This window comes from Thunnus albacares, chromosome 17 (genome assembly GCF_914725855.1).
Source record: "Thunnus albacares chromosome 17, fThuAlb1.1, whole genome shotgun sequence".
Taxonomy (NCBI): Eukaryota; Metazoa; Chordata; class Actinopteri; order Scombriformes; family Scombridae; genus Thunnus; species Thunnus albacares.
In genome coordinates, this window is record NC_058122.1 from 20990690 (window position 1) to 21017240 (window position 26551).

Here is a 26551-nt window from a genome sequence, read left to right on the forward strand (position 1 = left end):
TGCAGCCTCAAGCGTCTCTGCAACATCCAGTGTCTCTGCAGCCTCCAGCGTCTCTGCAGCCTCCAGGGTTTCTGCATCCACCATCATCTCTTCACGCTCCATCGTCTCTGCACCCTCCAGCAACTTTGCACCCTCTATCATGTCTTCACGCTCCAGTGTCTCTGCAGCCTCAAGCGTCTCTGCAGCCTCCATTGTCTCTGCAGCCTCCATCGTCTCTGCAGCCTCTAGTGTCTCTGCACCCTCCATCATCTCTGCAGCCTCCAACGCCTCTGCACCCTCCATCGCCTCTGCATGCTCCAGTGTCCAGTGCTTGACAGCCCGCAGGACAACAACTTCCTATCCAACAGTCATTACACTGTCTACCAGTGATGACACACCTGGCTGAATATCTTGTGTCTTGAATATATGAATTACAGGAAAATGTGTACAAAATGATGCACAAGAAATCTGTTTTTCTATTTGATGTAATGCAGCAGCCATAAAACAATGGCATCTTGGCTTTGAATATTTCACTATAATACACTTAACATCACACATGAAATCTAATATTGTAGGAGCATCAGTGGGTACATTTTTCCTTAAAGAGGTATCTAAGCTGAGTAACCTGGAAATTGTTTGTATCTGATATAAATGACAGCATTATCAACATGATGTAGCTTCAATGAAATGCTGCAACTAGCAAGACACAGAATGTGACCTTTTTTATACAACAGAATATGTTGCATTTTCATACAGTATGACGGAATATTTAGCTGATTTCTACAGCAACTCAACTCTCGCAAGATTTCAGAGCGAGACTTGGTTACACACAATAACAGACCGGACACTTACAATACCAATCTGAGCCTGTCAGTAGCAAAAACAAGCACTTTTAGTGGATGTATATTGATGGTGCACTACTGCCCCAAAGGATTACATTGCAGCCCTTTTATTGGCTGCCTGCAGCGCTCTCGCTAAATACTGGACCAGTTTCAAAAATTGTTGATTTCATTCTGCTCTCTGAAGCCAGTTAGTTACATTTGCCTCGTTGACAGTCATTTACATGTACTTTGACTAATTACCCTTCTGAGCTTGTCTGCAAAATGTTGACAACATAGCAGCGAGAGCATGATTGTCATACATTTTAAATATTGCCAATACTAACAATGACAAATTGTACACTCATTCATTACATACTCTGCGGTGGAGGAACTCAATGCACACTGCTCTGCACAGTTTTGCCTTTCTCCTTTTGCAACTGCTGAGAAGAATTTTAGTTTTACAGACACCTCAACTCACCAGTACTCTATGTGGTGAAACGACATACAGCAACATTTTGATTAAAAAAAAAAAAGAAGCTAGATTTACATTGATCAATCATGCACTTATCACATCTCTTTTAAGCAGCTGGTGAGATGGACACAACTGTTTCCCTTTGTTTAATGATTTGATGAATAATTGCCACCACCGCACATAAATCGAGTAAAAAAATATTATTAAACGTATCAGTTTAGTGTGTTGATAAACTATCATTTGCAAAAATCTTTTTTTTAATCACAAGTTGTTTTGATCTGTCAAAATGGGAGATCTAAAGGATGTTAGAGGCTGAGTCAGTCTGTAAAAAGCAAAGCAAATTTCACCTAAAACAAAGATAAATCTGAAACTTTTTGACCTACATAAACATTTTTTACATCAAATTATGTTGTGATTCTCCTCTCTGACATATTCAAAAATCATATAATCATATACAATACATTCCACGTTTTGCCAAGTCCTTGTGATTCTAACAATAAAAGAATCTCGCTCTGTAGGCTTATAGTTCTGGAGAAAATGGACATTATGTGGAAAAATGCTCCATTTGGGCTCAAACTACATTGTATCTTTATTTTCAAGGTACTTGAAGTTATCCCAGCAAGAATATAGCCTGCTTGGTAAGTTGGTGCTCGGCATATGGGAGCTGCTGGCTTGAGTCTTCATTGGTCTGTTGATTTTATTTTTTCTGATTTGTCTGTTCTGGGCTACTGTAGAAACATGGTGGTGCAACATGGCGGGCACTGTGGGAGAGGACCCTCTTCCTTGTGTCTTTTCCTTGCATCTTAGTCCCTCCCGCCATGCGAGGAGAGAGGACATGAGGAAATATATTTTTAGAGACATGAGACGTCATGTGTGTCATGTGAAGCAGCGTCCGTTTCTGATGATGGCGGCAATTGATCACAGCTGGATCAGCTGTCAGTCAGCTTTAACAGCTGTAGTGACTTCTGATGGAGGTCTGCACACATGTGCACTGTGCTAATACTAATAAAGGTGCACAGTTATCACTGCCAGCAGCTGTTTTCTCCCTGCAGCCTGTTACCTGTTCAACAAACACCTGCACATGAATAAAAACCTGCATTCAGTATTTATATTGTGTACTGTGTCCCACTCAGACACACATGAACCATTTCTACTGACAGAATGTGTTTGTATTATTTATTCATTATTTGCCTCTGTATTTATTGATATTCTAATTCTGAATTAATTGTTTAACAACCCAGAATATGATTAGGGTGTCTTTTGAACACTGGAAATTATTTATTAGGGTAAATGTTTCAGGAAAAATTTAAATTATGTAACTTATATCAAACCTGATGCTCATGAATAAAAGTTAATGGGGGAAAAATCTTTCTAATAAATGATGAAAGTTGTTCATGGTTCTTTTGTGGATCAGATTAACAAGTAACGGATGTTTAACTAGATGGTGAATTGGAAAACAAAGAAAATATAAAACTCGGGAGTGATACACTTGAGTTTAATGTGTAATCTGTCTCCACTCAGTGTGATGTTGTGATGTATCAGATCAGTCCGATCAGCTGCAGCATCCAGTCAATAACTGATATTGAAAAGACTTCCGTGAAGGCTGCTGTCGTGCATCCTTCTTGATCCTCAGAAATAAGAGTTTTGAAATGGCCTTCAAAATGGCAGACCAGAACGACTTCTGGTTCCACCAAGGAGCGAGGAAAGATGAAATAAGAGACTTGAGATGCACCCCCTATGTAGATATAAGGGGCTCATTCTAAGCTAACGAAAACACAACAATTCTTAGTTTTAAGTGATTATACACTAATGAAAACATATGGAGCCCCCTAAATATTACACACTGGTCCTTTAACTTTTCAATCATCCTCTATGATGGTTATTAACACAACGGGTGTAATTCTCCCTCCGACCACAGCGTTGACTGCAATGGCGGAGTGGCGCTGTTCGTATTTCCGCTCGTTCTATGCGGAGTGAAGACCGCAGAAGCAGCGACTCAATGGCTATTCGTTGAAAATTTTGACCAAACTATGAGATATTCCTGTGTTTTTGTTTGAATGAAACTCGCAAAACTTTCAGACTGTGTTAGTCTAAAAGACTTTTTAAAGTGTTAGTTATATAAATGACTGACTTTAGGAATTCTGCACGTTGTTGTCTGAGCTGTCAGAAAATGATCCGGAATCTTTCCAGACTGATACTGACACAAGACAGAAGAGTTACGTTAGCTTGTTTTTTTTTTTTTTTAGTACACATGCACACTTAGATTTCCCAGTTATTGACCTTCTATCATGAAATGTATTATTTTAATTCAGTTTCTTTCTTGCTTACACCTACCCCCCTAAATCTGTCTTCTGTGTTTTGATAACAGGCTGCAGGTTCAGTAAATCCAGATTTCTTTAGTTCTGCCTTTCACTGCTTTAAATCAGTGCCGTTCAGGTCCATTCAGCTGCAGAAGAACTATGAGGCAGGATGTGGAGCAGCAAGACTGATTGATATGTTTGTGAATGTATTAATGTATTTTATAACTTTGCTTATATGTCTTCTTGGTAAAAGCTGAGTCACAAACTGTTGCTGCAGCTGGAGCTACAGAAACAGCAGATAACCTGCTCAGCCTTCTTCTTGTCATCACCTCTGACCCTCAGCAGTGGCCTTCACCCGGGCCTCTAATCCTGCAGGTCTGGTGGCTCCAGGATGAGGATACCACAGTTTCAGCATCATGCTTTCTCCAAAGCTGATCTGTAGAGTGCTGGTAATCTCACTGTCTTGTGCATATTTTCTTTACAGTCACCAGAGACCCCGCCTGATCTGAACAGAAGGATTCTCTGTGATAACAGCAGATGGATGCATCTATAACTCTGTGACATCATCAGGAGATCTGGATCAATGGACCTGCTTCTGCTTGTCAAGTAAATATGCACTTTATTTGTTGATTTCATAGTGCAATTTTATTTTGTGTAAAAGTTGCTATTACTTAAATAATGTTTATTTTGCTTGTCTGCTTTTCTAAATTTAACCCGGTAGAAGCTCCTATGCCTCCTTGAATTGGTCTCATCTTCATGTCAGAGCAGTCCTACATTTTACAGAACATAATTTTACTGTGTGAGTGTTTGAAACATTGCAAATGATCTGAAAAAGACTAAATTGGACAATTTTTTCATTAAAATCTTTCTGTTGTTACTGTTATCAAAATTACATTTACACAGAACATTGTGATGGTAAATTAAAATAAATCAATAGCTACGGGAGTAAATATTTACTCCCATCGTCAGATACTCACAGGTGTCCCCCATCCATCCGCTCTACATATAAACAAGAGGGACTGATTGCACCACCTTGTGGTTGTTTATGGCACGCTGTGACTTCTGACTCATCTTGGTCTTTCAGCCTGTGATCTGCCTACAGCAGCGCATGCTTTGGGGGTGGCCACGCCAGGTTGCCAGCACAACTTTTCTAGTTACAGATTACCATATTACAGATGCATAAACACGAAAGCAGTATTTTAATGTCGTAGTTGGTCGACATGGAGCTAATATTAACAGTTTTACCCTCTTTGTCAGTTTGATTTATAACAAGTGAACGTATGTTATAAATTAATAATATGTTTTGTATAAAATCTTAATAAGAAGCTAAACTATAGATTTAAAGCAGATGGCAGTGGTGTGAAGAGTGAAATATTTCCCTCTGAAATGTATCGGAGTAAAAGCAGAAACTGGCAAAAAATGGAAATATTTGAATATTTAAATTTTGTCATTCTTTTAAAAAATAAATTTAATAACAAACAACAAAACAAATAAAAAAATAACTTAAAAAACATCAATAGACTGCCATATAAACATAAAAAAACCCTGGCACCCTGATATTTTCTTCCATTCTGTTAATTAAGACGTTGCAGCCTTAACGTACGATAATCATCACAGATATGGCAAGTTTTCAAGTACCTCAAATCTGTATCTAAGTACAACACTTGAATGAACTTTGTTATCTTTCTCACCAGGTTATGGGGTTTAATTGCAGCATATTGCATCTGTAGCTTGACGTGTGTGTTTTGTTTGAGTTTCTTTGCAGGGATGTAACAACGCTTGTTGTCTTGCACACAGACTATTGTATAGTTTCTATAGCTTTATGTTTTCTCTTTTTTTCCTGTTTACACTGATGGTCATCTGCTGCCTACCAATAAGAAGTGATTATCTGTTCCTAGCCATGAATTTCTGTGAGTTTAATATGTTAATTATCTGCTGCATAGCTGATGTGCCTTAGCCTGCTGCTGTATCTCAGGTGGTTTGCTGATTTTATATCAATCTCAATAGGCGGCTAGTGCCCGGTCGTGACACACAGTATATTCCCCTCGTGGTCTGAGGTGCCTTGCGGTACAGCGAACGCATCCCGGCCCACACATAATGATTTTTATTATTGTTCTTTGTGACCTGGCTGACTGAATGTGGCTCATTGTTTAAAATGATTAGATGATAAATGTTTGTCATATAACTGGAACAGTCTCAGTTCACTGTAGACTGCAGACTTAGGGGACATAAGGTGGAGTGATATCCATCATTGTTGACATTTAGGCCAGCACCATACCTCTTAGATGTCCCTCCTGTACCCAGAGGATGCCACATACAGCACCGCTAGCTCTGAATGAACAGTGTCATTGGATAGTGCTCTGAAGGTTGCAGTGAGACATGCAGCTGTGCGCATTAGTGCATGTGCATGCATACGGTCTGTTTATGCGTGCATGTTGCGAAGGCTGAAGGTTGAAAGACGATTGATGTGTTATGACAGCTACCTCTTCCTCTCATATACAGTGAGAACACCTCTGCCTCCTGCCTGACCGGATTGTCTTTTCTTCCTATGTCCGAGTCACACGCTTTCATTGACATTCTCTCTCAGCCTCCCCCCAATAACCTCAGGTGGCCAGTTTCCACTGAAGCGAGGGCAGATCTATTGTGCCACAGAATGTACTGAAGGGTTTCTGGGTCGATGAGCTCGTACAGGACAACCAGGACAAACTGGGATTTTCTTAACTCCTTAAGGACAACCATAATTTTCTTTAGGGTCATGCATATAAAACTTGTAAAATAATAATCTAAAAAAGAACAGGAAGTCATTTTTGATTCTCATAATTGACTCTGCACCATGTTCAGTTCCAGAGCCAACAATAAAACAGCAGATGTCACTTTATTAGAAAACAGTGGCAGAGTGTGCTCATCAACTCCACAGAGTTACTTACTCAGCAAGTTGTAGCTCTGCAATAAGCTGCTTCCTTCTTGGGACCAACAAGGCAGCCAATATACAGCGTAAAAGCCCTGAGGCGAAACATCTCATCAGCCTTACCTAATCTCCTATACCGCTTTCTTAAACAATGTATCAGACAATAATATGGTAATCTGTTTCACAAATGATGCAGATCGTAGCAATTATCACAATATGACAACTACAGTGTCCTTGGGCTGATCCTCTATGGCCTAATAGAGGTACCATTAAACAAACGAGCATAATGCATTATGTTTGTTTGTTTAACAGTACACAACATGAAATACAGTCACACAGCAGCGGTATATAAGGAGAAATCGAACATAGGACACTTGTATATATATTACCTGTCAAGTGCATATGTGTGGTGTGAGGTACTCCATGTCAACATATATCACATGAAATGGACCAATGAAAATGCCACCGCGGGATGTAAATAGTGGAAGCTTTTTGTTCTTGTTAGCAGCCTGCTTATGTTGTTAATCATAGCTTATTATAGAGAAATTTTATATTGTTGTATTGTTCTTGCCAATTGTCCATTGGACACTAGAGGAAGGAGGCACGGGCTCATCCTGCCCATCAAATCCTTCAATTGGTACACCTTTTGTGGGCTGTGTATCCTTTGAAGGATGTATTTTAAACGGTTAACAAGGCCGCTCCAAGTCAACCGTAATGAGGCTGAGTCCCATATTGCAGCAAGTGTGCACGAGTGCTACGGTAGGATAATATGAATACCTTTATTTTACATATTTAATGGGTTGATGAACAGATACTTGGTTGCAGATGTAATTGCAGTCAATAATTAATTGCCTGTATGATTCCTTCAGATCATACTCTGTATTTAAATTATAGTAGCCTTCAATTCTACATCATTCGGGTTATGAAATTTCAATGGGTTTTGGTGCCATAGAGACTATAAACTGCTATAAGATCTAGTCATGTAATTAAGGTACTGATCAGCAAAACTATCAGCCCCCTGCAGACATTTCATTCATGTGCTACAGTTGGAATTGCCACTTTAAAACTAATGTAATGTTCCAATCTCAATATGGGATCATTTGCTATAAATAGTACCAAACCCCTACTTGGCAATATACTTCTCACCATTTGTGTAGTTATTGATGGTAAACAGTAAATCTGCACGACCTTGTATTTTCCTGTGTATTTGTTTTATAAAGATTAATCCATGGTTGTTGTTGTGTATAATTGTCCAGAGATGGATGTTTTTTTTTGTGTGCAAATACACTTGAATTTTATGTATTTTTGCTAAATATGATCACATTTTGGTGACCTAGGGTGCACTTGCGAAAGACTTGTAAACTTACATCAGTTTTACTTTAACTTGATATGAGAAATAATGTGCTGTTTCGTGGTTTCGTCGTCTTGTTTGTAGATCGGGTGGACAGGCGCGAGCTGAAAGGCGGATGTATCCTCCCCATGAGCCTGTGAACCAGCTGGACATGACGGACAGGCCGGTGTGTTGTGTAAGTCAAGTGCAGCCTCAGCATACATTATTCATGGCTCTCATCATGAAGAGGCGCTCTTTTATCTCTCCATCTCCTGCCATTTCACTTCCTCTTCTCTCTTGTTCCCCCTCTTACAGTACTTTCTTATTTCATCAGCACCCATTATCCACTACAGCAAACTTTACAAAGAGTAGCCTCTCTCCATTTGGCAGCAGTGCACCGAATCTTATTCTCATCCACAATTACTGATAGTTTACAACTGCCTCACTATTTGTTCTTGATTTTAATGCATCTGTTTGCTTTTTTTAGCCACTTGTTGCTCATTTTTTGTCCTTTATCCTCCATCAGATACAATATTGTGCTTCATTAATTTCAGTGCGGATTTTTTTCCCCCCTGCATTGTGCTTTCAAGGTCATTCTTGAAAAGCTGACATAACGTTGGACTCTGCCCTAGTTCTGGGCTGTGATGACTGGAGGTGATAGTTGCCGGGATTCAGAAGAGTAATAATTTATGCTTGCAAACAAACATCCAGCAGGGCAGAGCCACAGGCCACACTGATGCTGAAGTTGCCCTCCCGTGGCGTCCTTGTCATTCTCACCTGCCACTGCACTCCGGTTGCCATGCCAATCCACTACAAGCTCGCCTTGGGCCCAACACAGCTTCATCATTAGCTGCTGTTGTCACTTGGGGATATTTCAAGTGTTCACTCTTCTCTCTCCCTTCCACTCACTCTTTCTCGCATCACCAGCATCACCCTCCCCCCTCATCCTCCCCCATTCCTGGTACAGTAGATGCTTCAAGCATTTCTCCACCCGCCCCCCTGCTAGCTCAGCTGCTGAGCCCCACGCAGGACCATGTCCCTGGACTCCCCTTTATTACCATATCATGAGATGCGCCTAAGGCATGTAGCAATGCAGCGTGCCGCCTGTGTCTTTAAGAGAGAGAGAGAGTATAATGTGTAATGGGGGGGAAATAAGGCATGGAGCGAGCAAGTGAGAGAGAGTGGGAGAGGGTGTGTGAATTTATCACGGGCAAAAATTTTGCGCTTCATTCTTAGCTGTGTGCTGAGCATCCCTGCACCGGCATGCTCAGTCTCCCAAGGCTCATACTGCTGAAGAGTACGCCCCTCACTCTCTCTCTCCCTCTCAGGCTCTCCCACCCGACCTCTCCCTCTCCATCACACACGCATACACACACACACTCACACACGCACGTGCTCGCAGTCACACACGCGCAGTGCTGTCAGGAGCGCCGCTGCTGGATCACAGCCATCTCGCGCAGGAGGTTCCAGAGGAGGGAAGAGAAAGCCAAAGCGAGAGCGAGACAAAGGGAAGGAGGACGGTAGAAGGAGCGGAGCGAATAGGAGCGCGGGGAACCGGCACAAGGAAGGAGAGACCTAGCGCTTTGTGAAGAACAGAAAGCGAGGGACAGGAGGAGGGAGGAGGAGAGAGGAAAAAAAGAGGAGGGGGAACAGGAAACGCGATCACTTTCAGCTGCAGCGGTCCGTGTCGCAGCATGGGCAATGCACCATCCCAAGGCATGTCAACCCTATCTCCATGCATACTTGTGTAGCAGGTATTTTTTTGATTCTGTGTGTTGTGCTGTCCAACCGGCTGGCTGTCCTCCTGTCACATCCTGTGAAAGCAGGGGATGGGGGTTGGGCTGAGGGCTCACGGAGAGAAGCATCACTTGAGGAGAGTGATGCTGTAAGGTAGCATCAGTTAATGAGTAGTAGGTTAGGAGTGAGGCACCTAGGGAGAGGCTCGCAGGGATGTTGAATATGAGGATGTGAGGGCAGAGGTGCTGGAAACACTGGGTGGAGGCACCATGTGTGGGAGCAGCAAGAAATGGGAGGGGGCTGGTGTAGAGCAGAAGTACCATCAGTGAAGCAGGTGGTGCTGGTGGGTGTGAGTCTGTGTGTATATGTGTGTGTGTATAAGAGAGAGGGAGGTGACTAGTGAGAGAGATTTTTGTCAGGTGTGTAGTTGAGCGCAAAGTGTGAAAAGTGTGACCGTGGTTGTGTGTGTACGTGTGTGTGTGTGTGTGTGTGTGTTGGAGTGGTGGTTGCAACTGCCGCTGTCAACCACATGGAAGACCTCTGGGAAGTGAAGCGCTTCAAGGGGTGTGTGTGAGTGCGAAAGACGAATGGATGGAGAAGAAACAAAGCAGAATAAGACAAATAACAAACAAAAAATCGGTGGATGTAATGATAGCTTAATGAAGGCACTAGGCAGCTTTGCCTAGAGAGAATGGGGGATGGTACTGTAAATGGATGAACGGGTGGGTCAATCCCTTCATGTGATGCTCTCTCTATTCCCTTTTGGCCACTATCTCTTTTTCTTCTCCCTCTTTCAATCTTTTTATCTGTCTTTTCATCTCTTTATGTCACACACGGGGTGAAATAGCTGTTAGGAGCTTTACAGCCTGAACATGCTGTGCTTGAATATTAACTGAAGGTCTCATTGATTCCTGGTTGGAGGCAGGCATATGTCTAGATACTCTACATGCAGTATATTCTGTGCATTTGCATTTGTGTCCGTGTTTGACCACCTGTGTTTCAAGGAGAAGGGCGTGTGGGGAAATGTAGAGACCAATGATAAAGAAAGAGTGGAAAGGATGTGTGGAAAGGGTGTGTGCGTGTGTGTGGGGAGGGGGGTTAAAATAAGGAAGAATTGAGGGAAAAAGATCACATGGCATGTAGAAACAATCCTGGGATGGAAAAGCTTCTCTGACAGGCAACAAAGGGAGTACATCCAGTATGAAGATGCAAAGAAATAAAGCAAAGAGAAAAGGGGAAAGGCATAAACGCTCACTTCTCTGAGAGACAGGCAGCACAGCACAGCTCGGGGAATTCATCCACCTTCATTTCCCTCCCTAACTCTTCATTCTCTCTCACCTCTTTCTCCCTATTTTCTTCCTCCCCTCCTCTTCATCCCGTGCTTGCCTATCACCCAGGGACGGTCTGGTTAGCTAGTGGAGAGCCAGAGACCGAGAAAAAGGATATGAAAGACGGGGAAAGAATGAAAGGAAGTTTGAAAGAACAAAAGACAAAAAAAGGGTTGGCACGTAGATGGACAGGTAAGTTGCGATGCCAGGTTCTTTCGGTGGCAAAGTAACAACGTAATTCTCTTTAACAGTGTCTAAATAAGGTCATTACTTCAAATGATTGCAAGGGCCCAACAGTGGAATAGCAAACAGCTCTTTGAACCCGTTTGCTTGTGAGCTTCTTCTGCACTGGTGTAGAATATTGATGCTGTCAACTTGTGTGGTCAGTTTCTTTGCTGCTGTGCTTTGCTTTTTTTGCAGATGACCTTTTGAAAGGTTCCTTGCTCTAGTGAGGGTTCATTTCTCCAAGTTAATATTTGAATTCGCTTGTCAGACACTCTTATCAGTCTCTTTTAATGCAGGGGAAATCACTCAGGTCAGGCTCAGGTGAAGGCAGATTTAAGTGTCATGAGACCTTTTGCGCCGGACAGAGGTCTGAGTGTGTATTGGATTTTTTTTTTTTTTTTGCGTTATCACTTTAAAGCTTGTCCTTGGACTTCTGTCTGCAGTCAGTATCTATCGTAGAGGGACTGACATGGATTAGGCTGAATACTGAGCCATGGGTGTCTTTTTATGTTAAAACAGAGAATAGATTCGGCTGAATGTGTTTGAGCAATTACATTATTTTTCATAGAGGCACAACAGTTTGAATGGTGCTGTTTTGTTTTGAACAATAATTGAATAATTTGCCGAAACAAAAGATTTCCAGCTGTATAGATCTGCAGTATTCAGAAATATCATTGCTGTCGGTGGCAATTAAAGGCACTAATTTAACCTAATGCGGCCACAAACAATGCTAATGGTTGGGATGTGCATTCAAGCCAACTGTGAGCCAACAATTTGTCAGATCAGGCTTAGCTTTACCGAGCTTGCCAGTAAACAAATATGGCATTCACATTTGGTAATCACAATTTAACCACTGCCCATCATGGCAAATAGAAACACCAATATAAGCCCATTAGAGTTGTTCCAGTTCACACAGCTAGACTAAACCGTAAAGAATAGATTAAGCGGAGTCAAGCATTAAGCCCAGTATTAGCCTGCTGGAGAGCTAATGCTTATCATAATGTTGCCATTGTGCAGAGACGGCAGATCCTGGTAGCTTTTTGCTTTCATGTTATACCTAGTATGTTCAGCTTAGGTTTATGTCAACACGCATGTCTGTCTATCTGCTGATCCTCTCTAGTGAGGCAAAGCCAGAGTTGTGTCTTAGAGCGGCCTGCAGTGACTGAGATGCTGTTATACGGCATACTGAAGTGATGATACACTATATAAAAGGAGAATGTGAGCCAAGACGTGAACATGGCATGGTTGATGATGACATATGATGAGAACTGTATGTGATGAAGGAGGGGATGTATTTGTATGGTAACATGCTGGATATAAACCAAATCCAATACCATCTGGACTTGGATGAAAGTGTGAGGTAATGTGTAGAGCATTAGACTCTTGGTCGACTGGTCTAATTGACATGCTCTCGTCCGACCAAATTCTCATTGGTCGAATAATCGATGTGTTACTTTCATTAAGAGAAAAGTACATCAGTAGCCTTCCAGGATTAATCCATTATTTCCTGCAGCGTGAGGGACAGACTAAGGGACCCAACCTAATGGAGACTTCTAGGTCTAACTGTACTCAATGTTTACTGAGCGTACTAAACATTTACTGAATCAGTGTTTCTCCTAAAATTATAACAACGAGAACCCCTGCCAGGCCAAAGAAATATTTTTTAATGCCAAAAGTAACGCCAAATGTCCATTCACCCAAATCAATACCGTTTGGGAGCCTCCATACAGTGCTGCTCGGATACGTGAGTCAACCTCTGTGCTGTTGCCTGGGAAACTCTTGGTGGTGTAGCTCCGTTAAGGAATAGGACACTGCGAAATATGTGTGCGTAGCAGTTGGGAAACAGTGAATGGCAGAAAAGTGATGGTGAACGCAGCAGAGGAAAAGGTTAGCAGTAAGTCGTCAGTCTGGCAGTAAATGTACAGTACAGAATACAGCGGGTTGCCACCCATTGTTGAATTTCTTCAAATTTGGCACAAACGTCCACTCGGACTCATGGATAAACTGATTAGGTTGTCAAAGGTCAAGGTCACTGTAACCTCACATCCATCCCATTCTCGTGAATGCGATATCTCAGGAACACCTGTAGGGAATTTCATTACATCTGACACAAACGTCCACTTGGACTCAAGGATGAACTGATTAGAATTTGGTGGTCAAAGGTCAAGGTCACTGTGACCTCACTAAACACGTTTTTATGCCTCCGACAACAGCCGTGGCCAAAGACATTATGTTTCCGGGTTGTCCATCCCATTCTCGTAAATACGATATCTCAGGAACACCTTGAGAGAATTTCTCAAATTTGGCACAAACGTCCACTTGGACTCAAGGATGAACTGATTAGAATTTGGTGGTCAAAGGTCAAGGTTACTGTGACGTCACAAAACATGTTTTTGGCCATAACTCAAGAATACAACTTTGCGGTCTATCAGAATAAGCTTTATCGGCCAAACATGTGAACACATACATGGAAAATACACTTCACACATTTTATTAAATTCCTTCAAAATCTTCACCACAAATAGGCGATTATATGAGTCTGGACAGACATGGATGTAAACTGCAACTCAACTGGTTGGCAGAGACATACAACCTCGAGACAATATTTCAAGTTTTCTTTAATTTGTTAAAATCCAGTGACAGAAAATGTGGTGTACTTTGTCTTCATAGTGGTGCAGACATATTGGCAACATGACGACACACTCTGTGCAGCCGAGTGGATATACTGTAGGAGTATGAATGTGGGAGGATGAACCTTTGTAAACTTTCCTGAGTGATTTCTCTCATATTTCTTTCTGACATCGATAAATTCCCATATACATCATAATAATTAGTACCAAACTGATGTAAGCTTCATGATTACATTTGGTAAGGGAAAGAAGCAGATAATTGTTTTTGTGAAAGTATAATAAATCTTTTTTTTTAAGGCAGCTGGGCTCTGTTGGTCTGTTTACCATCCTTTCATTTCAGAGGACAATACTGCAAGCAATAGACAGCTGGACTGCACTGAGTCATGACATCATGTGCCTGTCAGATATTTATCTAGCATGCAAGGACACAACCTCGAATGAACCACATTATATCCTTGAGTATTTGGTAGAAATGTTTGTTCATCACCAAATCCACAATTGCTCTAAGCTTTAAAGCATCTGTCACTGACAGCATCATGCAGTCGTGTGTATATCTCAGTATGTTTGTGGAGTCATTGTTTTGTAGTTATGCACCTGCTTATTCCCTAGGTCTGTGCCACACAAAGCTCCATGAATGCTGCCTTGTGATTGGCTGATGATGATGCAATGTTTTATGGCAGCGAAGCTGCATGTTTTGAGGGCATTTCTGAAGTAATTGACCCTGCTGGGAATAGTGTTGCTGGAGTTGTACTGATGTGAAAGTAAATCAGCTAAACAAAATATTAACATGATGTAGAGACTCCGCGCATTTTGGGTCACAACCTCTTCTGCATAAATGACGTTGAGCACATAATCATGGTGTGATGGGAAATTGCCAGACTTCTCTGTCCAAACCAGCAAGCTGTTCCTTATGTTACGTTTGCTTCATACAGCGTCCTTGTCACAGCAGGTCATAAATGCACCAGGGCCTGAGATCATGTATGTGCCCCCACATGCATGTGTGCAAATGTGCACTTTGCATTTGTGTACGGCAGAGGGGTAATGATATACATGCAGCAGTTGAGCATTGTAGGAGGAAATTGATTGAGGCATGTGTCAATGGAATATATTGTTCTATGAAAAATTGATCATTACAGAGCTTGGACTATCTTCACATCCCATGCGTGAGTCTTTGCATTTTCCCAGATTCCACGTTCTTGTCAGGATTCCTTAATGTGAACTGACGCCGTATGTCAAAAATCAGACTCTCTGTGAATGGTTTGTGCTTTTTACTCCTGAGGTTTGTGGCTTATATGATGAATCTCTCCATAGTTGCAGTGGTGAGCACTGTAGTAAGCTCTCAAGTTCATTAATGATTCAAGAGTTTAAATATTACATGCATTTTTCAAATCTCCTTGTTTCCATGCCACAATAATGTGTGGGGCAGAGTTTAATATCTGTGCACAATGATGGGACAGATAAGTATTAGCTGTTCATGCAAATTCTTGTTTTTTTTTTTTATAAAAAAAAGATAAGTGTCCAAGTTATGGTAAAATCACAGTATTTTAGCCTCTGTAGAATGGAAATAAAACATCTCCAGTTTCATTTAATTTTGACCTTTTCAGAGGAAAATATAACAAAGTAAAGAAAACAGAAAAAGAGAGATATTGACAGGTTACTGTTGCTAAGCAGTCTGTGACCTTCTGTTCTCTGAAAGCCCTCTGGTTGCTCTGTTAAATGTTATTGTGAAGTTATTTGTCCCACTTATCTACCTAAAAATATTAAGTCAAACATGTTGTGCTCGAATAAATTATTTAGTAGTAAATTACTGTAATTAAGGAAATAAACATCACTTTTATTAAGTAATATTTAAAAATTTCGCCTACCTGATGACAAGATCTGTTTGTTCTGGCCACATGTAGACTATTTCACCTTTAGGAATAGATTGGGTGGATGCAGTTAAAAATGTAAGAGACAGATGGAATAAAATGGGTAACTTGAGTGAAGCTGTATTACTACAACTCCTAGTCAGCCTTCTCTTAAACATCTGTAGTAGCTGCAGCTGGTTGGTTAGAATCCCAAAAAAAGAGCAGAAGATGAAAACAAACTTAAACCACAGCAGCTTGTACAACACGATCCTGAAGTGATTTCACTGCGGGTCCAACAGTCCAATATTTACTTCATTGTCCTTTAAATTTTTCCCCCCACTCACAAAGCTCTAGTCGGTCCGCCGCGATGTGTGCTTCATGAAAGCTCCAGCCTCTGAGTCATAAAAACAACTTGTCGTATATTCAGGTGTTCTGTAGTGAGACATAACAAAATGGACCCTAAATCAAAAGTAGCTTTGTGACGACTATTTTAGAGACCCGAGTGGTGCAGAGCTACTTTGTGCTGCAGGAAAGGAAAGAAAGAAGAGGAAGAAGATCCACATTTAGAAGCGGGGTTGTGATGTTCTTGGCAAAATGTAATGTGTGACACAAAAGTTAAGACTACAGATAATGAGAGTACCATGTCATTGCATATAAGGGATGCAAAATTCTGTTCCCTTTTGGCCACTATCTCTTTTTTATCCCTCTTTTTTTATCTTTCTCTTAATCTCTTTATTTCACACACTCTGGGCGAAATACCAGTCGTGAGCTTTGCAGCCTGAACATGCTGTGCTTGAATATTAACTGAAGGTCTCTGCGATTCCTGGTGAGAGGCAGGAATACGTCTAGATATGTAAACACTGTATTTCTACATGCAGCGTATTCTGTGCATTTGCATTTGTGTCCGTGCGTGACACGTGTTTCAAGGAGAAGGGGGGTGTGGGGAAATGTAGAGACCGATGGATAAGGAAAGAGTGTGTGTTTGTGTGTGTGTGTGTGTGTGTGTGTGGAGGGTTGAGGGAAATAGATCTCATGGCATGTTGAATCACTCCTGGGATGGAAAAGCTTCTCTGACAGACAACAAAGGGAACACATCCAGTACGAAGAAGGGAAAGGGATTAATGTTCATTTTTCAGAGAGAAGGGCAACACCGCACAGCTCGGGGGATTCATCCACCTTCATTTCCCTCTCTAACTCTTCATTCTCTCTCACCTCTTTCTCCCTAATTTCTTCCTCCCCTCCTCTTCATCGCATGCTTGCCTATCACCTAGGGACAGTCTGGTTAGCTAGTGGGGAGCCAGAGACTGAGAAAGAGGATATGAAAGACGGAAGTTTGAAAGAACAAAAGACAAAAAAAAAGTGTTGGCACGTAGACGGACCGGTAAGTTGCGATGCCAAGTTCTAGCGGTGGCAGGGCAGCAATATAACTCTCTTTAACAATGCTGAGTGTCTAAATAAGGTCATTACTTCCACTACTTTTCCGTTTGTTGGCTATTTCACAGTTTATTAGTCGGTTGAAATGTACCCTTCCAGTAATTACATTACTTCCTGACAGTATCTGAAGGCAGCATCTGCTTTGCTGCTTTAGTGACAGTTGGTACAGTGCAATCAATTTGTGAGAATTTAGAAGATAATGAGATAAATATTCAAATTTAGTAGGCAGAAGGCAATCGTTTGGCTTCAGATCTCAACTTTTTTTTTTTTTTTGCAGCGTTTAATGGTCACTTCTTGCCTTTTTTTTTTTTTTTGGATCTTTGAAAAGCTTTTCTGTTCTGCAGAAATATGAAGTGAAGCTGCTCAGACTACAGACTTCACCATGTGAGTGTTCACATAGATGACTGACTGGATGTGTGCTGTAGTCAGTGTTTTCAAGATGGTGACATCTTACTCATTAATGTTCATCCGGTTTAGTTCTGCAGAATTTAGGCATCGTTATAAAATCAGCCTGTGGCGATTTTAAAATCATTGGATAGTGTGTGCCTGTGTGTATGTGTGTATGTGAATTTTTAGGTTTGTACTCAGATATTTCAAACCTTTATTCACTGGATAAACCTCCTGATTTAGTCCTGCTGTATAGAACGGAGGCTCTTGACACTCTTACACACTTTTAGCCATTTTGCTGAGAATCTATATTTCTCTTGAATAGTTTTAACTGTCAATTCAATACTTTTGCTTCATCCACTTTTTTGCATGTTGCGATTTTTTCTTTGCAGCCATGTCACAGTCAAACAACCATCTGTTTATTATTTACTACAAGTAAGCCTTCAAGTTAAGAGATGTCTTCTCTGTCAGATTGGAGACGGGCTGTGAAGTCAGTCAGACAATCATTTGCCCTCTCTGGTGTTTTCATATCCACTCGCAGACAGACGCACATCACCCCAGTAAAGACTGGAACGTCAAATACGATATCAGGGCGATATTAAGGTTTTTGTACGTATAAAAGTATTAACTTTTTATATTTCTCTCTTTGTAGGCCTCAATCTAGAAATAAAAGACTACTGCAGGTGGAAAAATAAGTTGACATGTGAACCTTTTGACAAGATTTATGCACCAAGATGCTACTTTGTTTATGTAATATTAAGAGAACATTTATATCTGCAGAACCAAATCTCTTGTTGTGTAACAGAGACGTCTTACATCCCATATGAGCCTCACCTGGTGTTTTTGCATACCTGAAATAGCAGCATGCATAGACTCTGCTTTTAATAAATTCAGTAGAAATGGGACACACATTGTCAGATTCAAATACATCTGCTTCCTCCCTGCACGAGATAGCGCTAGTCTAAACATAGGGGGATGCAGATCATATTGCAATGTTCACCTTTCCCGCAAGGTTGTGTTTTGTTACAGGGGGACGTGTTTTTGTGGTTATTATTAAACATTTAAAACCAGGTGAATGTTTAAAAGCGTTGAGAGCGAGTTGAGCTGAATCACTTACGAACATGTTACCTCCGCGTGTAGGTAAGAGCGCGCGTTTCATATTTCAGATACCTCTGGGCTAAAGACTCATTTCTGGCATCTGTGTCACATCACAAATGGTGCTGAACTGCGTTTTTCCTCTTTCAGGTTTCTCAGTCGCTTCAGTCGTTCCTTAAAACTTCCCCCAGAAGAAAGGGAGAAAGGAAGAAAAGGGGGGGGGGGGGGAGGTAGAAGAAATGAAACCGGTGGTGTTAGTGAGTTGCTAGAAGAAGCAGTAATAGTCTTCTTTCTTCTCCCTCGTCTTCTCACTCAGACCGTTTCCTCCTACGTTCTCCTCCCATCACTTCTGATTTTCATTCCCAAGATGCTCAGGCAGGAATACAAAGCAGGCAGCGTAGGCTCTGATGATTTTGGGCAGATTAGCCTCCTTCTGCTACTGACTGGATCCAAATATCCCTCATCTCATTCTGGTCCTGGTCTCAGTAGACTCCTTCACCATCTCCCTCTTTTGCCCTTCCTCTCTGCATGACACGCCTGACTCTCACTCTCACCCTCTTTCAAACTAAAAAGATGTAAACTGAAAAGAGAGAGATTTAGTATCACTTTGCAAAAATTGAAACATCATGTTTTGAACTGCCCTCGGCTACAATTTAGATTTCAATCTTTACTCCGTCCCAGTCAACATTTAAACATCCGTAACATCTACTGTCATTTATGTTTCAATCTCTTAAATCCGATTGGTGTGGCATCCAATTTAAATGCTAGTTCATTTCAACATGTGCATATCCTTGTGTGTATGTGTGTGTGTGTGTGTGCTCTGTGCTGCACTTTCTTTCAAGTCTCTGCAGTAAGAATGGCAATGCTCTGCTGAAACCTTTAGGATCACTTCTCATTTCCTTCCTCATTTTCCCCACTAGGAGCTACCCTTCTCACAAGGAAACCAATTCCCAATGTTATTGCCCGCTAATATACATGTAATGACTTGTAACCAGCTGAGAAGCAGATACCGACTTGCATTATCCAGTAGTCCAGCCGAGCCTTAGATGAAGGATTTTTTTTTTTTTTGTGTGTAACGTGATGTTGCAGAAACATTGCATTTGAAATACATGGATGAGCCCAAACCCACTGCCAGAAACTATTAGAGCATCGAGAATGAAAAGGTCAGATCTGTTTTCCCCCGAGACGGACCTGTATCCCTCCGGTTCATCCGATGCTGCGTGTGTTTTGTGTCTCCGGATCGATTAGCCGGTTGGCATCCGTCTCCTCAGTCTGGGGCATTAATGGAAAACCGGGAGCTCTAACATAGTGCATGACATTGGCATTTTTGAAACATAGCCAGCCTGCAACAGGAATAAAAGACAGGCGAGAGAGAGATATATACACTTTCTTAGATTATGAGCAGAGAAAGGTGTTAAAATGGATTGGATTTCTCACTGTGGCGAGCAGAAGGTGAGAAAGAGAAAGAGGGAGGAAAATGGCTGTGCTGAAGATGACTGGTTATTGTTTCTGGTGGTAGTGAGTCACTCATTGATCATAATTGCAGCAGCAAGGAGTTGCCTTCTAATGTTTGACCTTGTTCAATAACAGGAGCTCTATCGAGGACTGCATGCAGAGGTAATCACAAAGCCAGAGCTCAGCCTGCAGGTTATAACAAGGAGTGTGGTCGTGTTCCTTCTTTTGGGTCTGTTTTTTTGTTTATTTCTCTGTTTTATGCATTTTTTTTAGACCGCAACTAATGATTATTTTCATTAGATTGTTTTGTCAGCTATTTTTTTGATTAATCAATCCCCTGCTTAGTCTGTAAAATGTTAGAAAGTAGTGAGAGAGCCCAAGGTGACCCAAAAATATTCAATTTACAATTATATAAAACAAACAGGGAGCTAATCCTCAACATTTTTAGAAGCTGGAAGCAGCAAATATTTGATCATTGTCGTTTTCTAAATGATTTAAACCATGAATCAGTCATCAGAATTGATAGGCTAAATGATAACCTCTCAGCACTACCCTGTATATTTTAGAATTAAAGCCTAAATATATTCCGATGTCACACAGACGCGCTGAAAATCATATGTGCATACACGAACACATGCAGCTAATCATTTGCAAATCAATGCATGCACGCACACAGCTGACAGACACCTGACAAATATAAAAGCTCCTCTGTGCACCGAGCCCTACATTCCTCCCACAGTTACTAGGAAACAGGAGGCTCACAGAGCGGTTGGCTGAGGCTGTGGAGGTGTGGCGAGGCAGCAGACCGGCAGCGAGAGGGTAACGTGATTATGAGGAGGGAGGCTCCGGGGTTAAACACTGTATAAATGCTAGATGCTGAATAGATTACTGTGTCATCCAGTTTGTTGGCATCAGTACGCTGACACCCGTGCACGTGTTGCACGCTCTCTGTTTTGGTCTTAAGCTTGGTTCAGTGATGGTGAATACATATCATAGCAGCTCATACATTATCTCCTCTTCTTCCTCCGCACCTAAACTCAGCAGCCATCCAGAACGTTTACTTGTTTGTTTCTTGAAGTTTGTCCCCTAAAGACACACCTTCAGAGTGTCCGACATTGTAAATTCACGTTATCTCCGGTGTGATAAATGCGTCTACATTCCTAATGACCCCACTTACCAGATCTTTTTAGACTGATAAACAATGTGTTAACCTCATTGTGCATGCATGTTGTATCGCCCGGCCATACATCAAGCAACCCATCTTCCAGTAGGTGTTTGGAAACAAAGTGCAGGGATGGCAGAGATTGTTTTGGCACACATCCATGTGTATCTGTTTAATGCACGCTCATGTCTATTTGTGTATTCGCCTGCCTTTATTTTGTTTTTGTGTAGGTAGTTTTAGTACAAGATTTTAGTTCTATCATTTCAGTCTCTGCAGAGGGGTGGGTACGACGGTATTGCTTCCTTTCGGTTTGGCTGATGTGCTTCTGCTTGGCTGTTTGTCCAATGTTACAGCTTTCTGTCCTGTCCCCGTGCTACCTCTTGGCACACCAGGAAGCCAAAGGCCATCATGGTAAAATATCAGCTCCACCTTCTAGATGGCAGCAGGAATCCTGCATCAACGGATGCAGCGAGAAGCTTCAGGGTCTGGCAACAGGGCTCATCCAGCCCGGCCCACTCCCTCCTACTGCCAAACAGATGCTCTGGAGATGGAGGAGCGTACACAGATGGGTCGCTGCCTGTCATTCAGACCTCCATGATATTTGTTCATTGATTTGAATATTGCCAGGAATTTAATTTCTAAAAATGTGGGATGGTGTCAGAGATAAAGTCACAGTCATATGAAGATTATTGTGTTTTGCATTTATTCCCTACGAGATTGTTTCTCTGTCCATATCAGATGTCTGTTCACATTACAGCTCATTTAATCAATATCACTCATCTCTTCTTAATATTCATACCTTCGTAGGATTGTTAATGCATGGTGTGTTCCGGGGATGAGTTTGTATTTTACTGGTTTCATTAAAAGACATTCTGTTTCTCAGCTGTGGAAAATGCCAGAAAAAGGTTGCTCAAGCCACTGTGGACCTTCACTTATTGCTTTGTGTCTTTAAAACTGCACACATGCTTACTTTGTCTCTCTCTCGCCTGCGTTGTGTCAAGCGCAACACGAGAGCACATCTCCAGTGGAGAAAATCACCTATGGTTAGTGTTAGACGCGTTGCCGGGAGAAAGAATAATCACGTCTGTTGACATCAGCATATAAAAGGCACATGTGTGTTACACTGTATACAATAAATCAACAGTAACACTCTTTGACGCGCTTGCATTGTGGACATTGACGTGTTTTAAATTAAATAGAGCCCTCAGTAGATATTAGATGTGATGTGTTTAATAAATTCTGACTCCCAGCTGAGTCCAGAGAACAAATTGACAATTCCGTTGTAGCTCACTGGGTTATCATTGACCGTCCCGTTGTTTGTCACAGCACAGCGCTTGTTATAACGCAAGACAATCGATGTCAAGTATGGCGATGAAATGTCGAGGACACAAAGTTGTCGTGCCTTTGTAGTTTTGTATCTCCACTGAGCACGTGCGCTCTGACTCACACACACACACGCACATGCACACACAAACCGAGAGAGAGAGAGAGAGATGGCGAGGAGTATCTTTATTTGAAGTCGCTTCTTCCTGCATTAGTAGTCTGTTCTGGTGTGGTGTGTGTAAGCACGTTAAACACAAACAGTTGTTGCACAGCATGCAAATGGGATCTGTAGGAGAGAGGTCTCACCTTGTGCAGGCAAACAAAGAGCTTTTGTGTGTTTGCACATGTTTTTTCATTTTACTCCAATGTTAGCATAGCTTCTGTAAAAAATCTTAGCGGATATATAAATGAGGGTTTCAAGTCTCGTTATCAATTAGAGTTGATTGTTTAGTCCGTAAAATGTCAGGAAATGGTGAACAATTTTCCAGAGCCCAGGGTAATGTCTTCAGATTGTTTCCTTTTGTCAAAAAATTTAAACATGTTCAGTTTACAATGATATAAAACAGAGAAAAGTCTCCTCACAGTGGTGTAGCTGGCATTTGTGCCTGATCATTTCAGCATATACAAGTGCCAGTATACAGTGCATATTTTTGCATGAATATTTTGTATTGTGTATATTTTTTTGTGTGCGTGCCCCCAAGTGTGACAATGTGTGTGTGTGTGTGTGTGTTGGTGTGTGTCCCCCTCTTCAGCTGTTTGTGATAATGACAGCCGGCTGTGTTTGAATGATTCATAGCTGAATGCTAATGAGACATGCTGCAGATGTCTTGGAAAAGCCATGCTGTGCCCTTTAGGTGTCACTCAGCCCTCGGGGATGCCGGTCACCTGCACATCTCGCTTTTGTGGCTCCATACTAACACAAGCTTAATGGAAAACGCCAACTGACACAGCAAGTTCTTACATTTCCTATTAAGTTGGAGGCTTGATTGAACTTTTTTTTTAACTCCGTGTGCTGTGCTGTCATGGCACTTCATGACACTTGTACAATGCGTACACGATTGAAAGCAACATGAAGGCCAGATTAAAATAGATTAATCATTTCTGCAGATGTTCTACAATAGATGAGTTGTTTGGGAAGAGAGTACAACAAAAATATCAGAGAGGAAGGTCACAGGGAGGAAGAACATCAGCATTGTGCAGTGGAGGGAGGCCAAGGAGCTGTCTAATAACAATAGGAAGCTGCTTTGGCCTTCAAAAAAGGCCTCATTGCTCTCTTCTTCTCTTCATCTCCTTCTTTGCTCTCTCTCCCTTTTTTCTTGTTTTGTCTTCACGGTCGAATATACCTGATGCTGCCTGAACATAGCATGAGTCGGTATTGATTTCTCTTCCCGCTGCTCTGTTGGTGGGTGTTTGACGCAGGAGTTCAGGGACACACGGGGCTTTGTTGCGGCACTTTGTTCCCTTTTTCCACTCCGGTCCAGCCTATCCATACATCACAAAAACGCTCTATCTCTGTGTGCCGCCCACCTGACAGTTTGCCCTCTGAATGCGGCCCCACTGGCGTCACAGTCTAGAGCCCACGGGGCCTGCGTGACTTTTCAGTGAAGCAGCAGGATGCACTGAAATCTCAGCGGAGTCTTTTAAATGGTGAAGAAAATATCCTAGTGATTGATTCCAGAGCACCTTGGAAATCCATGTATATTAAACAGTTTGAAAACGTGGAAATTCGACAGACTAATGGAGTTTAAAATGGCTGTCGATAGAGTTACTTGATATGAGTTTAGAGCCAAGAGTACGTATAATGTGTTATTTATTGCTATAAACCTCTATGTTTTCACCACTGCAAGATTGAGACTTTAGGTAGCTCTGGAGGGGAGCATGAACAGTGCATATATACCCTGTGACACGTAGCAAGATGCTGATAGAGAAAATAGGTTTTCAGGGTCTTTAAGTGTGTAGTTCAATCAATGTATAGTCTAGAAAATAGTTTGGAAAATGTATATTCTCTACCCCTACTTTAGAAAAACATTGATATCAAGGGCTTCTGCTCAGCATGTGACAGTTTCATTCATACATTTTCAGCGTAAACATGCTGAAACTGTACAGTCAATCGACAGATAGACAGATCAATATCAAAATTCTGAACACTTGCTGGATCCATCCGGTCAATTATGAAGATTGAGACTGCTTTTTTTCTGTTTTGTGTGACTTCAGTAGTAAGTAGAACAGCTTCAGGTTAAGGACTAGGCGCTGCGGTCATGTGATGTGCATCTTGACCAGTAGGCTACCAGGACACACCATGAGTTCATATAATAAAACAGGACTACAAAGAAATGTTGAAATAATACGAGAATATTTGTCTTTTTTATTTGGCTCAGTATAGGAATTAATAATCTTTAAACAATTTTGTTGTGGTTTGATTCTTGAAATATGCAAATATGTTTTCTCATAACAGAGACGGTGGCATTATGGTGTGAAAACTAAGCAATCTACTTTTCAGACTTGACGGACAAATCAAGACCAGTTGTAACATGTTTTATAACCAAGGGATTATGGAGCTTGACAACATTATTGATGTTTGATGAGATTTAATCATCCTAAAATAAGATATTATAACTTTCTTGCATTTCCTCAACCTTATATGTAGCAACATTTATACCACCCGAAAATATCAACAGCTATATAGAAAACCTGTACTGGGGAGCGTTCCAGTGGTTAGGGGGTTAAGACGCCAACCACAAACTCTCTCTCTCTCTTCCTCATTTCCTGTCATCTCTCCACCGGCTGTAATAAAGGCACAAAAAATGATGGACAGATTAGTCAATAATGAAAATAATCTATTTTAAATTTCATTACACATCAGACAGTTTTCACACCGACCGGAGACTATAACAACTGGTTTTTAGCTGATTCATTCAACTGGTAAGGCCAACTCTCTCAGCATACTATTAATTTCCTTGGCTTTGCTTGAATTAATAGCACACCAGTCAACCAGCATAATGAATTCCAGGCACTGTTCAGACCCTGTAGACCACTTAAACGGAAGCTGCTGGTGTCAATTCCCACAGCTTCTGTTGTAAATCAGCGTAAGAGCAATTAAGAGATATTGGGCTGTGACACCTGTATCTCCTTTCAGCATCAAGTGTATATTACTGTCACTGGGAGTTCAAGGGTCGGCTTTTTATCCCGTCTCTTTGCCCCGGTACGGTTACACGGTCCCTGGCTCTTGTGTGCAAAGTCCTCCTCTTGGGATAGAGATGCCTGGGTCTAGTTTTGCACCTGTGCCTCATTCACAAAGAGTCACGTCTGTCTTTCACTGTCATTAACATACCCATCATATTACTCTTCCCTCTCTGACACATAATCACTTTAATTGGACTAAAGCTAAAAAAAAAAAATGAGGCAATTTATGATGGATAGGAGATAAGAGAGGCGTTTGGCAGAATTGAGATGAAATCCTGTGTTTCTTCTCAAATATATGAGTAGGTTTAGGGGTTATCTCTATGTGTATGTGTGTTTTTGCATATTATCTCTGGGATTAAGAGGGGTAATTGTCTGTCTTGCTGTAGATTTGACAGCAGTCTTTTTTTTTTTTTTCTGTAGCCATTTTGTGCATGTGCAGCGTAACATCAGCAGAGCCAGGGGTGTTTTAATACTCATTTCTCTCTCATGTTATCATCCATCACCGGCTTCTGGAAATCTAATTCACTACAACTCATGTCTCATGACAGAAACACTCGTACCGTAAATCTAGCACACTGGTCAATTCATTTCAGTCACATTTGATTGATTTTAATCGCTTTTCATTGCAGTATCTTTGGCAGATTACATTTTTTTGTATTCATCTTAAAGCTGGAAAAACAAAAAGTAGGTTTGGGGTTAGATTACAGCAACATCACTCTGCATTATCGATCTGCAGCTTTTGCTTATTATAGAACAGACAAGGGTGTGCTGTTATTGTAACCAAGACGTATTGGGGGGGACTCTGTGTTACTGTGTGGTTTTGTTATATGACTGCAGGATATAATTAAACGTTTGCTCTTTAGTTTTGTTCTTTTTACATTTCAGTTTTTATCTTTAAAATCTCAGACAGAGCTGAGCTGTACATACATGGAAGT

The 26551-nt window shown here is 41.4% G+C and overlaps 1 protein-coding gene across 10 annotated transcripts in view; it reads left to right on the forward strand.

The window, feature by feature from the left end:
- The first annotated feature begins 3255 nt into the window (after positions 1 to 3255).
- si:ch211-278a6.1 (SRC kinase signaling inhibitor 1) overlaps positions 3256 to 26551 on the forward strand; it is a 109300-nt gene continuing 86004 nt past the window's right edge. For all 10 annotated transcript variants that reach the window (XM_044331822.1, XM_044331825.1, XM_044331831.1 and 7 more), the window contains exons 1-3: positions 3256 to 3947; positions 4057 to 4178; positions 7916 to 8006. The gene's annotated coding sequence lies outside the window, so the exon portion shown is untranslated. The remainder of the gene's footprint in view (positions 3948 to 4056; positions 4179 to 7915; positions 8007 to 26551) is intronic.